Below are 12,097 nucleotides of genomic sequence, written 5' to 3' on the forward strand. Positions count from 1 at the left end.
GGAGGTCTGTATTTAGCTTTCTGAGGACCCTCAGACTGCTTTCCAAAGCGGTTGTATTAGTGTACATCTGCACCATCAGTACAATAAAGTTCCTTCTTCTCCGCATCCCCGCCAGCATTGTCACTGGCTGAATTTAGGATGTGGGCCATTCTGGTTATATGAGTTTTTATCTTCACATCACCCTATCACGGGCCTCTTAAATAACATTTTCAGCATTTCCACAGTATGACTCACCATAAAGCTTGCAAAGCCTCCAACAGTGTGAATGATATCTGCTTAGCAACAGGAAACAGAAAAAAGGGATGGCATTCCATAAGGCCTTTACCACTGAAGATATTTTTTAAACATATACAAACCTGTATATACAATCCTCCCAGTATAGAAAAGCAACTGGAATTATGCAAACTTACACATTTTTTTTTCCTTTTGGTTGGTCGTGGGGCTTGAACTCTGGGCTTGGGTGTTGTACCTGAGATTTTCAGCTTAAGGCCGGCACTCTACCACTTGAGCCACAGTGCCACTTCCAGTTTTCTGGTGGTTAATTGGAGGTAAGAGTCTCACGGACTTTGTGCCCGGGCTAGCTTTGAACTGCAATCCTGAGATCTCAGCTTTTTGAGTAGCTAGGATTACCAGCGTGAATGACTGATGCCCAGTTTACACATTTTTTTTTCTTTAATAGAAATTCCCACAAGAAGTGACACATAGAGTACATGATTATCAAAATGAAATCTCTCTCTTTTTTTTTTTTAGGTCCAGTCATGGGGCCTGAACTCTGGGTCTGGGCGCTTTCCCTCAGCTCTTCAGCTCAAGGCGAGTACTCTACCACTTGAGCCACAGCGCCACTTCTGGCTTTTTTCTTTTTGCTTATGTGGTGCTGAGGAATTGAACCCAGGGCCTCATGCATGCAAGGCAAGCGCTCTACCACTGAGCCACCTTCCCAGCCCTCAAAATGAAATCTTTAAAATTGGGCACTGGTGGCTCATACCCATAATCCTACCTACTCAGTAGGCTGAGATCTAAGGGTCATAGTTTGGAGCCAGCTTGGGCAAGAAAGTCTGTAAGAATCTTATCTACAATTAATCACCAGTAAAATCTAGAATGGAGCTGTGGTTTAAGTGGTAGAGCAGTAGCCTTGAGCACAAAAGCTCAGGGACATTGTTCAGACTCCATGTTCAAGACAGACAGACACACACACACACACACACACAGAGACACACACACATACACACACAAACACAAGGTAAATCTTCAGTGTTTTCCCAAACCTGGAAACTTGATATTTTTTCAATTTTACTTTACTTTATTTCTACCCCAAATCCTAACTTATTTTTTCCCTTTTTCCCTTAAAAGATTATCCTTACCTTACCTTGCCCCTTCTAAGTTTGGCAAAGAACTTAAGACAAAAGCAATAATGTTCTAAATTGAAATCAGAATATCCTAACAAGTAAGTTGAGGATTATATCTGTATGCATGTATGTGCATGTGTGTACAGAATATCTACACATATATGTGTGCATGTTCACATAATAAAATTTCAGATTCTATTGGCAGTGGGAATATAAAGGGCTCCCATTTAGGAATAAAATGTTTTGAGACCTCAGAGCTCAAGATAACATAATGCAGTTCTCTAGTAATTCTTAAATAACTCATGATAAATAAACTACTGTGCCTTCATTTAAATCACACAAAGATTCCAACATTCTTACTGTATACTCAAGCAAATATTCAAAGCACTTTAGCAACCCACTCAATAGAAGATTCTCATCCAAGCCCAAGCCTAAGCCTACTCCTATTTAACTCCAAAGTCAACATTCTTTCTAAATTATCCCATGCTTTAAGAAATGAGCAGAGCATTTTTACATCTATGCTAGATCCATAACTTCTTTGCTTCTTGTTAGTTTAAGACTGGAAAAATTGTTAGAGTACCGTTTCTCTTGATAACATGTCCACGTGTAGTGCTGACTAAAATATAATGAAAAGGATTCTGAAATGGATATAGGGAGGTCCAGGAGAAAGCCAATCGGTGATATCAGTATCCTTTATTAGAACAACCCCCACATATATTTATTCTCTCTCTCTCTCTCTCTCTCTCTCATCATACAACAGAAAGGAATATGCAGCTTGCTTCTTATGCTTAATTCTTCAATGTAAATCAATGGATCAGAATATATTTCACACCCTTCGTCAACAATGTAAGAATGTTTTCACAAATAAGTAATTTAGTCACTGTTTCATTGGGAATTCAGGTGTGTGTGTGTGTGTGTGTGTGTGTGTGTGTGTGTGTGTGTGTGCGCGCGCGCGCTCAGAATAGGGCTTGAACTCAAGGCCTGGTACTTAGCATTTTACTCAAGGATGGTAATCTACTTGAGCCATAACTACTCCACTGCTTTCTTTTTCTGGTTAAATGGAAATAAATTTTCACTGATTTGTCTGCCTGCACTGGCTTTGAACCATAACCTCAAATCTCAGCTTCCTGAGTAACTAGGATTACAGTCATGAGCCACCAGTACCTGGCTCACTCTTATCTATGTAGTTAAGAATTTTCTATAGCTTCTCAGAGATACCTTTAAGATGGATATACAGAGTAAAAATAGGAAAAGATAAATATGAAATATTATTAAAAAGGAAATGATAGATTTAAAATTAAAAATCAATATTTAATCAACTGAATATATTGTTGACAGGTGAGGCTGAGTTTACTGTTTCTGTATGCTTTCCTGATGAATTAAAAAGAGACTTACAATTGAGTAAGATTCATGATCTAATAGAGCTCACAAGAATCTCTCATTTGTTCTACATTCCCATTAGTATAAGCACTTGTGAAATAACAGATAAATTCTGGCAATGATAGTCACTTAAAGTACATGAACATTAGGACTTAGGAAATCACATCCTTCAAATCTTCTTTTCTAAGTTTAAATAGAAAGCAAAAGGTCAGTCTTTTGTTGCAACCACTGGAGTCTTCAAGAACAAGAGCCCTATAGTATAATTTTGATGTGCTTTTGTGATCACAAAAGCCTCATGAATGAGGTATCTATGGAAAATGTCCTTGGAAAGGAGGTCATCTGGGCATGGTGATGAATGCCTGTCACCCCAGCACCCAGGAGACATAGACAGAATATTTGCTAGTTCAAGGCCACACTGGGCTGTATAACAGCTCATTGGCCAGATTGGGCTGTACAAAAAGACCTTTCCTCCAAAGGACTTTAGAGAGAAGAGAGAGAGACAGAGAGAGAGAGACAGAGAGAAAGAGAGAAATTCCACTCATTCCCTGAACCTCTATTCACTTTTTTCATCTTTGAGTTCTGGAGCTTTAACTCAGTCTCTTGAACACTGGGCTTGCTTGCTCATAATGGGTACTTCACCATCTGAGCCATGCTTCAGCCCCTTTTTTCATTTTTATCCACTAGGTCTTCATTTTGAGACTGGAATAGTCAGAATATAAAGTGGGGACCCCCTTGGTGAGGACAGTTGACACACCCTAAGCCAACCCTTCCCAGCTTTAGTTTTTTTCCAGAGAAATAATTTTCTACTCTCTTTATACTTAATTAACATTTTCTGGTTTCTTCAAGCTCACTGATACTCTTGTATCATATACTCTTAAAGGAAAGAGGTATTTCTATACAAGAAAAGGTATTGGATGAAGATCATAGTACTTGATGGTCCAAGGTCTGGCATGAAAATCAGTCTATTATAAATAAATCCAAGTCTGCAGTATGTCTGACGCACTCAGAATCAGCTAAGCTTTATTTTATACCCATTCCTTTCACTTTTTCCAAATTAATTCCAAGGACAATTGATTAAAACAAACAAGCAAATAAAACCCTAGTATATATAGCTGGGCATATTCCAGAGCTGACTGAATAGAAGAAAACCACCTTTTAGAAAATAACCTTCTGTCTTCAATTTCATGTCATCTCTTATTACAGCAGAGTTGACTGGCATTATTAAAGAAACTGTCTAGGATAATTCTACAAATCTTTACCCTAATAATCATCCAAACTAGTGTCCATTTAATTGTGTTTACAGTATTGCAGCATGAAAAATGGAAAATTCATATGAACCAGGTCAAGGGAAAGCCCATCTAAGTTTTGCCTTCCAATAAGATCTTTCAGTGATGCAGAGCTGAAATGCTGAGGGGAAAAATGAGCCATATAATTATTTAAAAATGAATGTTATAAAGTTTGGTGTTGCTTTGGTCTTGGGAGTATTGTTTAATTCATTACTTTCTCAGAATACATAAGGTTCTCGTGAAAGAATAAAATAGCAAAAACATTCATCTTCAGTTGGTTCTTCTTTTATTTACTAACACAGTATTTTCCAATAATATTTCCAAGTCTTGAGCAGGGGCTAAACACTAATCTCATCTCTAGAGACACAGGAATAAACAATATTAAAGGGAATGCAGTGGGAAGGGGATTACTTTGTTCAGAATACATTGTATACATGTATAAAAATAACACAGGGAAGCCCTTCATATTACAAATGCATGTGAACTCAAAAAATAAAAAAGAATAGGAAGATAAAAGGCATATTTTCTTTTGGAAGAAGGAGGACAATATTCACAAGCAACTGAAAAGCTAAGCCTTTCTGTATTAAGACAGTGATGAGGTCTGGGAACGTGGCTCAGTGGTAGAGCGCTTGCCTTGCATGCATGAGGTCCTGAGTTTGATTCCTCAGCACCACATAAGTAGAAAAAGCTGGAAGTGATGCTGTGGCTCATGTGGTAGAGTGCTAGCTTGAGCTGAAGAGCTGAGGGACAGCGCCCAGGCCCAGAGTTCAGGCCCGAGGACTGACAAAAAAAAGACAGTGATGAGGATTAACAAGACACAAATATGAAAAGCAACTGGAGAAAAAAGAATCAGGTTAGATGGCCCCATAAGTGTGTGATTGAAGCTAAGACATAGATATACATGGTACGACAATCACAACCAGGTGCCAGTGGTGGACATCTGTCACCTAGGTATTCAGAAGGCTGTGATCCATAAGATTGCAGATCAAGGACACCCTGGGCAGAATAGTCCATGACACTTCACTTCTTAAAGAACCAACAAAATACAGGATCAGATGTGTAGCTCATGTGGTATAGAGAGCTAGCCAAGTAGGGAAGTCAAGGAAATGTGAGACACTTGATTGAATTCCTGGTAGAGCCTCCCTTCCTCCCCCCCACCAAACGTGTGTGTGTGTGTGTGTGTGTGTGTGTATGTGTGTGTGTGTGTGTATGGCAAAGACACAGTGGCAAAGATACAAGGGAAACAAAGCATTGAGCTTGGACCATCCTTTAATGAGTAAAGTCATGGGAGATAACTTCCAACTTTCTTGACAAAGTGGAGAAGGGTCAGAGTGATGGGTGCTAATATCAGAGGGACAGAAAACAGAATTCAAAGTAGAGCTAATCATGACATCACAATGAACTAACAAAAACCTCAACCCACTATTCAAATCCTCCATAACTGAGGATATACCTATGCATGCATATGTACCCACCAATCTATCCTTTAAAAATATGAAGACCTTTGGGTATAACTTCCATTGCTATAATTAATTTATTCTTTCCTGAAACACTAAAAGGTTCGCTGGAGCATGAATTCTTCATTTTTCCCATGACTGGAAATCACTCGAAAACTTCTGCCACTATTAGAAAGCCTAATTTAAAATTAATATGCATGCATTTTCTTTCATCTTTTAAATATGCAACATGAAGCGGTTTCTCAACGATGAAGAACTAAACAGTGGTTTGAAATGCCGCTTATTTGAATTTCATAAGTCAATCACTCCCTGTATCTTCTTTCCATTTTTTAAGCTGTCACTCAAAGAATTGTGGGCGGGAAGTTGGGAGGGAAATGATGATTCTCATAAAGTGTGAGGAGTAAAGAGAGTCTTTTCACCACTTTCAATTAAGTGATGTTAGAGCCTTCAGTACTTTGATCTCTTACCCTATGCTACACATATTCTCTGTCTCTTTGAATCATTACACACAGTCCTGAGGTCAACTCTATAGTTTTGCCTATTTCACATCTCAGATAACCGAGACACTCAGCATGTAGTAGACCAGGTAATAAATAATGGAGACAGGATTTGAACTCGGTATGTCTGCGTTTACACACTTAATTCCTGCATTCCTCTCCCCTCTCTTCAGATCTCCTTCCTGAAATACAATTGGGTAGAGAAAAGCATACTTTACCTCCCTGGGTGAAGAAATTGTGTAATAAAAATTGTGTCATTTCTCAAGGATTATTGGTGATGGACCCATAGCCAAAAGCACCGTACATAGTCTTGTAATAGAAAACCTACTGGATGGGCCCACAGTTGTACTGTAGAAGTCAGCTGTTTTCAGAGGAAATGACTAAGTGCCATGATTGAGTCTCCCAGAAAGATTTATGCAACAGTCTACCCTAAGATTTATGCAACAGTCTAAGGCAGAGTGTACTGTTCTTTTTTTTAATCATGTTTTTATTAACTTATTCTTTTTTATTTACTTACTCTTTTTAAAACTTTTCTGTAAAGGCATTACAGTTACATATGTAAGGTAAGGAGTACATTCCCTTTTGTACGGTGTTACTCCCTCCCTCATTGTCTCCCATTTCTCCCCTCCCTGCATTATCCTCCCCTACAAGTTGCAAAGTTCATTCCCAGTTCTCTAGTTGGTATCAGTGTTGCACTGGTTCACCCTTTGTCCCGCCATTTTGTAATTCCCTTTCCCTTCCCCAAACCAGATAAACTAACATACAAGACAATGGTACCGAAATCTAAAACACTGTCAACAGGGAATAAACCAAAGTGGGAGAAAAACAAAGCAAAAAAGAAAAAAGAAATAATTGCAAACAGTACAATTAAAAAAAAAAAACTCCTGCTTCCATTTAGCTAAGTATCATCTTACATGATCATATCCTCATTACTATTGAGTGATTGTGATCCTCTCCTAAGAATATCCTAGACATATTCTTGTTATTACAATGGAGGGAAACCATGAAGCCTGTGTTACATTGGGTCTGGCTTACTTCGCTATTTTTAAAGGCAGAAGAGGAAAAACTACCTGCTCGTTGATATATACAGCAAGCTGGATCTTTGTAAGATAAATGTTCCATCTGACAAAAGTCAGGAGAGACATAGAAGCACCTAGCAGAGCATATGCATAGTTTTTTACTCTTTGGAATTTTATTCTTGTTTTGTTTTTTGTTTCTTTTCTGTTTTTGTTTGTTGGTCCTGTGGTTTGAACTCAGGGCCTGGGCCACGTCCCTGAGCCTCTTTGTGCTCAAGGCTAGAGCAATTCCACTTGTTTATGGAGATAAGTGTCTCACAGAGTTTTCTGTCCCAGCTGGCTTTGAACCACAATCCTCACATCTCAGTCTCCTGAGTAGTAGGATTACAGGCATGGGCCACAGCCTCTCCCAGCTAACTCCTTGTTTTAACAAACACATTCTGCATTTCAACAGCCACCTCATGCCACCACCAACTTGTTAAGATAAAAAGTAAACCCAACTGAATGAAATTGGGAAATCCAAATAAAGTATGTTAAAGAAATTGACAATTAGCCATCCAATCAAAATAGCAGAGAAGTTTCCATCCAACTTAAATCTTTTCAGATAGAAGACATAAAGAATCCATGCATCTTCCCACAACTCGTTCGACTGGCTTCAAGCTGTGATTCTCAGATTACATGCCTAGAATTATGGGCATGACCCACCAATATCTGGCTAGAAACAAACATATATAATTTCTTTTTTTTCTTTAAATTTTATTTCATGGTTAAGATGTTGTACGGAGGGGTTACAGTTACATGAGTAAGCCAACGAGTACATTACTTGTGGATCATTGTTACCCCTTCCCTTCCTTCCACTATCCCTTCCCTCCAACTCCTACCCTCTTCCCTCTCCCTCCCCCCCCCACTGATGGTGTAAAGTTCATTTCCAATATACGGTCCAGTGGGAATCCTTGTTGCAATGACTAATCCTGTGTCCTTGTTTCAGCATTTTGTTATTCCCCTTCCCCTCCCCAGATTAGACAAATGTATATACAAGATGCAGGGTATCAAAATCGAGTACAGTGACAACAGGGGATATGCCATAGGAGAAAGAACATACAAAGGAAACAACAACCAAAAAATAAAATTAAATCACATAATACATTTAAAACAGTAACAATAAAGACAGACCTCTTGTGTCCATATCTTGGTGTTCATTTCACTTAGCATCATCTTATATGGTCATTTGTACATGGTTTTCTAGCTTTTCAGCTCATCTGATAAGATTCTCCTATATGTATACTAATTATTGCAAATAAGGGAAACCATGGGAACTAAATTTCTTTGGGACTGGGTAACTTCACTTAATATGATTATTTCCAAGTCTTTAAATTTCCTAACAAATAGAGCAGTGTCATTCTTTCTGATGGAACCACAGAATTCTATTATTATATACCACATTTTCTTGATCCATTCATCTACTGAGGGGCATCTGGGTTGGTTTCATATCAGAATTGTAAATAATGCTGTGATAAACATAGTTGTGCTGGTAGCTTTTGTATGGCCTTGTTTGTGATCCTTTGGGTAAATGCCCAAAAGTGGGATTGCTGGGTCATAGGGGAGCTCTATGTAGAGTCTTTTGAGGAACCTCCATACTGCTTTCCAAAGTGGCTGAACATTTACACTCCCACCAACACTGCAGTAAGGTTCTCTTCTGTCCACATCCCCTCCAGCATCTGTTGTTATTAGATTTCTTGATTATAGCCATTCTGACTGGGGTGAGGTAGAATATCAATGTTGTTTTGATTCACATTTTTTTTTATGGCCAGAGAAGTTGAGCATTTCTTCATGTGTCTACTGGCTATTCTTCTTTCCTCTTCAGAGAAGTCTCTCTAAGTCTTTAGCCCACTTATTAATGGGGTGGTTTTTTCTTTGAGCATTTGTTTTTGTGTGACTTAATATATAATTTCTTAATCACAGAACAAACTTTGTATGTATGTGCACACCGATACATAGTTAAAACCAGAGTGCATGACTCTATCATTAAATGTCCAATTCTATAAGATTATTCAATTAATCCACGTGGACTGCCAGCGATATATTATAAAGGGAGATCGATGAAATTTTCCCAGGATAGGGTATTGAAGAGTGAATAATAATGTCAAATTAGAAAAATAAAGGCAGTGCCTTCCTCAGAGAGCAATGAATCAAGGGAGGGCCTTAAAATTAACTACGCAAATCTTTGCCAAATAGATATTCAAGTTAACCTCTGAAAAACAACATCAACATGATAACGCTTCCTGCCCCATCAATCCCCACTTAAACTTTCCCCAGGATTCCCCTTTCTCTTAGAATAAAAAATAATACCAACAAGGCTCTGTCTACTCTTCATCTGCATCAAACACTGGTTCCAAATCATATCTTTCCCTTCTAAATCCATGTTCTAGGCCTATTTTCCTTCTATCAGTTTCTTAAAAAAAGTGTGACTTCTCATTGGAAATGTCTTTCAGTACCTTACTCAGCACTTGCAATTTGGTCATTACTCAGAAACTGAGCTGAGCATGAGAATGATTGAAGGTATGCTTCCATTTTCTCTGTGTAGAGCCTACCTTCCCACATCAATTTGATTGACTCTTCTATAGCTTTTGGAATTCTGATTAGACTTGATGGCTTGAAGGAATCCTTTACTTCTAACATACAACTTCAGTGATATAACCTTCTTCTAGTCATCTCACTTAGCCTAGTTGTAATTACACATTTATTTCCTTGATCATTTGAGTAGTAAGGGCTCTGTTTATCTTCTAACTCTTAGCTCCCAGAGCTTTATGAAAATAGGAATCTACCTTGGGTAGTTAGCACAGCAACTCACATCTGTTTAGCCATCCATAGGTGTGTGTATGTTGAATATATGAGTGAATGAATGAATCTATGACAAAGTAAGCCCTCCATTATTTTTGTAAAATAACCTATGTATCAGTTTTTCTCTCTATCAAGCATATGATGCAAATGCTAATGGATTCACAATCTGAAGATAAATTTGGAAGTACACTGCTATACAACTGGAAGAAAAAAGTTAACTTTTTCATAAATCTGTACCAAAAAATTGTAATTATGTATATGCATGTCCCATTTCTTTTTACTGATGTTATTTCTAGTACTGCAGCTTTTGGGTTAAAGGGAAAAAAACCTCATTGGATTCCAAGGGAAGATCTTCACTCTCTGCATCAGTAAGTATTGGTTTAATACTTTGGAGTTTATGAAAATACAGAAAAAATAATAGTACCACATTATTTCATCCTGAAAATATCCAGGTGAGTCTTAACTTTGGGTAATTTGGGCCATTTGTCTGTAGTCTTTGTTTGCAAAATATGCTTGGCCCCTTGAAGACATATTGATAAGAACCTCCAAGAATAGAGCTACATTAAGTCCTTTTCAGGAATTAATAAAATCCAGGCCTTTGAGAATTGTGCTTCACAAGTCAATGCATAAGACAAAATCTGGAAAAGCCAAACCATCACAAGGAACGCTACAAGAACATCTTTGTTTTCTGTCTTTATTTTGCCCACATCTGCAGTATTTGTCTGTGGGAGAAATATAACTATTTGAGAAAGTCAGCCTTTAATTTTACTGTCTGTAAGGTTATAAGCACTTTGTCCCAGTGGGGATGGTACAAATACAAAAGGAAAAAAAAGAAAAGACCACATAGACTGTCTTTGCCACATGTTGTCAGATAGTTTCTGTTAATCTGGTAGCATTTCTATGTTAGTTTTTTATTAAGAGTAGAGTGAGCACATAAAAGTTTGTACCCCCCCAGCAATGTTTTTGTCTAAAGAAGGAATCTGACCTTTACTGAGTCCTTAATGATTGAACACAAACATAAACATGTAGATAACTGGAGTTCAAGAATGAATGAGTGCTGAAATTCTCAACATCATCGATCTCAATTATGATGCAGTAAGACCTACATTTAAAGAATTCCAGGGCTTATAATCACTTGGGGGAAGTAGACAATAATTCACAAGTATACAATTTTTAAAGAAAATAAAACAAGTATCGAGTGTAGTATTGATTCCTTTCCTTTGCCATTTCTTCCTTATTCACTTTAAACGTCCATTCCCACCTCCTGTTTCCAGAGAGTTTAAAAAATTCAATTCATTGCACTTTCAACTCCCAACTTTTCTGTCAAATTTTCCCCAAAAATATACTGCCTTGAGAGTTTTCCCACAGGTAAAAGACTTCTTCTTTTTTTTTTTCCTCTCAAAGAAAAGATGGTGAACTTAGTAGCCTTTTAAAATACACTTATTTCCTTATTTATTTACGTAGATAGTGCTAAGATTTGTTTTGGCCACAAGGAAAGAGGAATGGCTGCTGTATTGTTCGCAGAGTTTCCCAGCTAATTTTATTTGAAACATAGAAAGTGGATCAAATGTCACCAAACTGTACCTGCTGAGATAATTCCTGACATGTAAGAGGAGGGGATGAGCATACATCCAGCTTGATTTGTATATGTGAAGACTCAATATTTTGTCTGGAATAAATAACCAGCAATAGACAGACAGCCTCTCGTAATCAGTCATTTCCATGCTGTTCTGAAGAGACATGAAATGGATTTTCCTTGTCGCACAAGAATTTGGTTTAATTAAATGATCAATCATTCACTAAGTGCCACCTTTGCTTCAGCCCTGTGAGAGGTGGCTGGGAAAAGAGACACAAGATAGTGACCACGCTTAAGCCTTAGCCTGACCACTAGACACACATACTAAGTAACACAGAAAGGAAGAGACACAAGAGTTTTTGAGAGATATGAGAGTTACAGTAAATTATGAAAAACTTCAGAGAAGGGAGTCTGAATTTGAATGGAGTAGTTGGAAATGGCAGGGATATATATATATATATATATATATATATATATGTTGATACATATGTGTGTGTGTGTATATATATATATATGTTGATACATATGTGTGTGTGTATATATATATATATATATGTTGATACATATGTGTGTGTGTGTGTGTATATATATATATATATATATATATATATGTATGTATGTATGTATGTATCTCCAGGAAGAAAAACAACAATTTAAGAATTAGTGAAAACCTACTTAAGACAAATAAGGAGAATATG

Source organism: Dipodomys ordii, unplaced genomic scaffold (assembly GCF_000151885.1).
Source record: "Dipodomys ordii isolate 6190 unplaced genomic scaffold, Dord_2.0 Scaffold12, whole genome shotgun sequence".
Lineage (NCBI taxonomy): Eukaryota > Metazoa > Chordata > Mammalia > Rodentia > Heteromyidae > Dipodomys > Dipodomys ordii.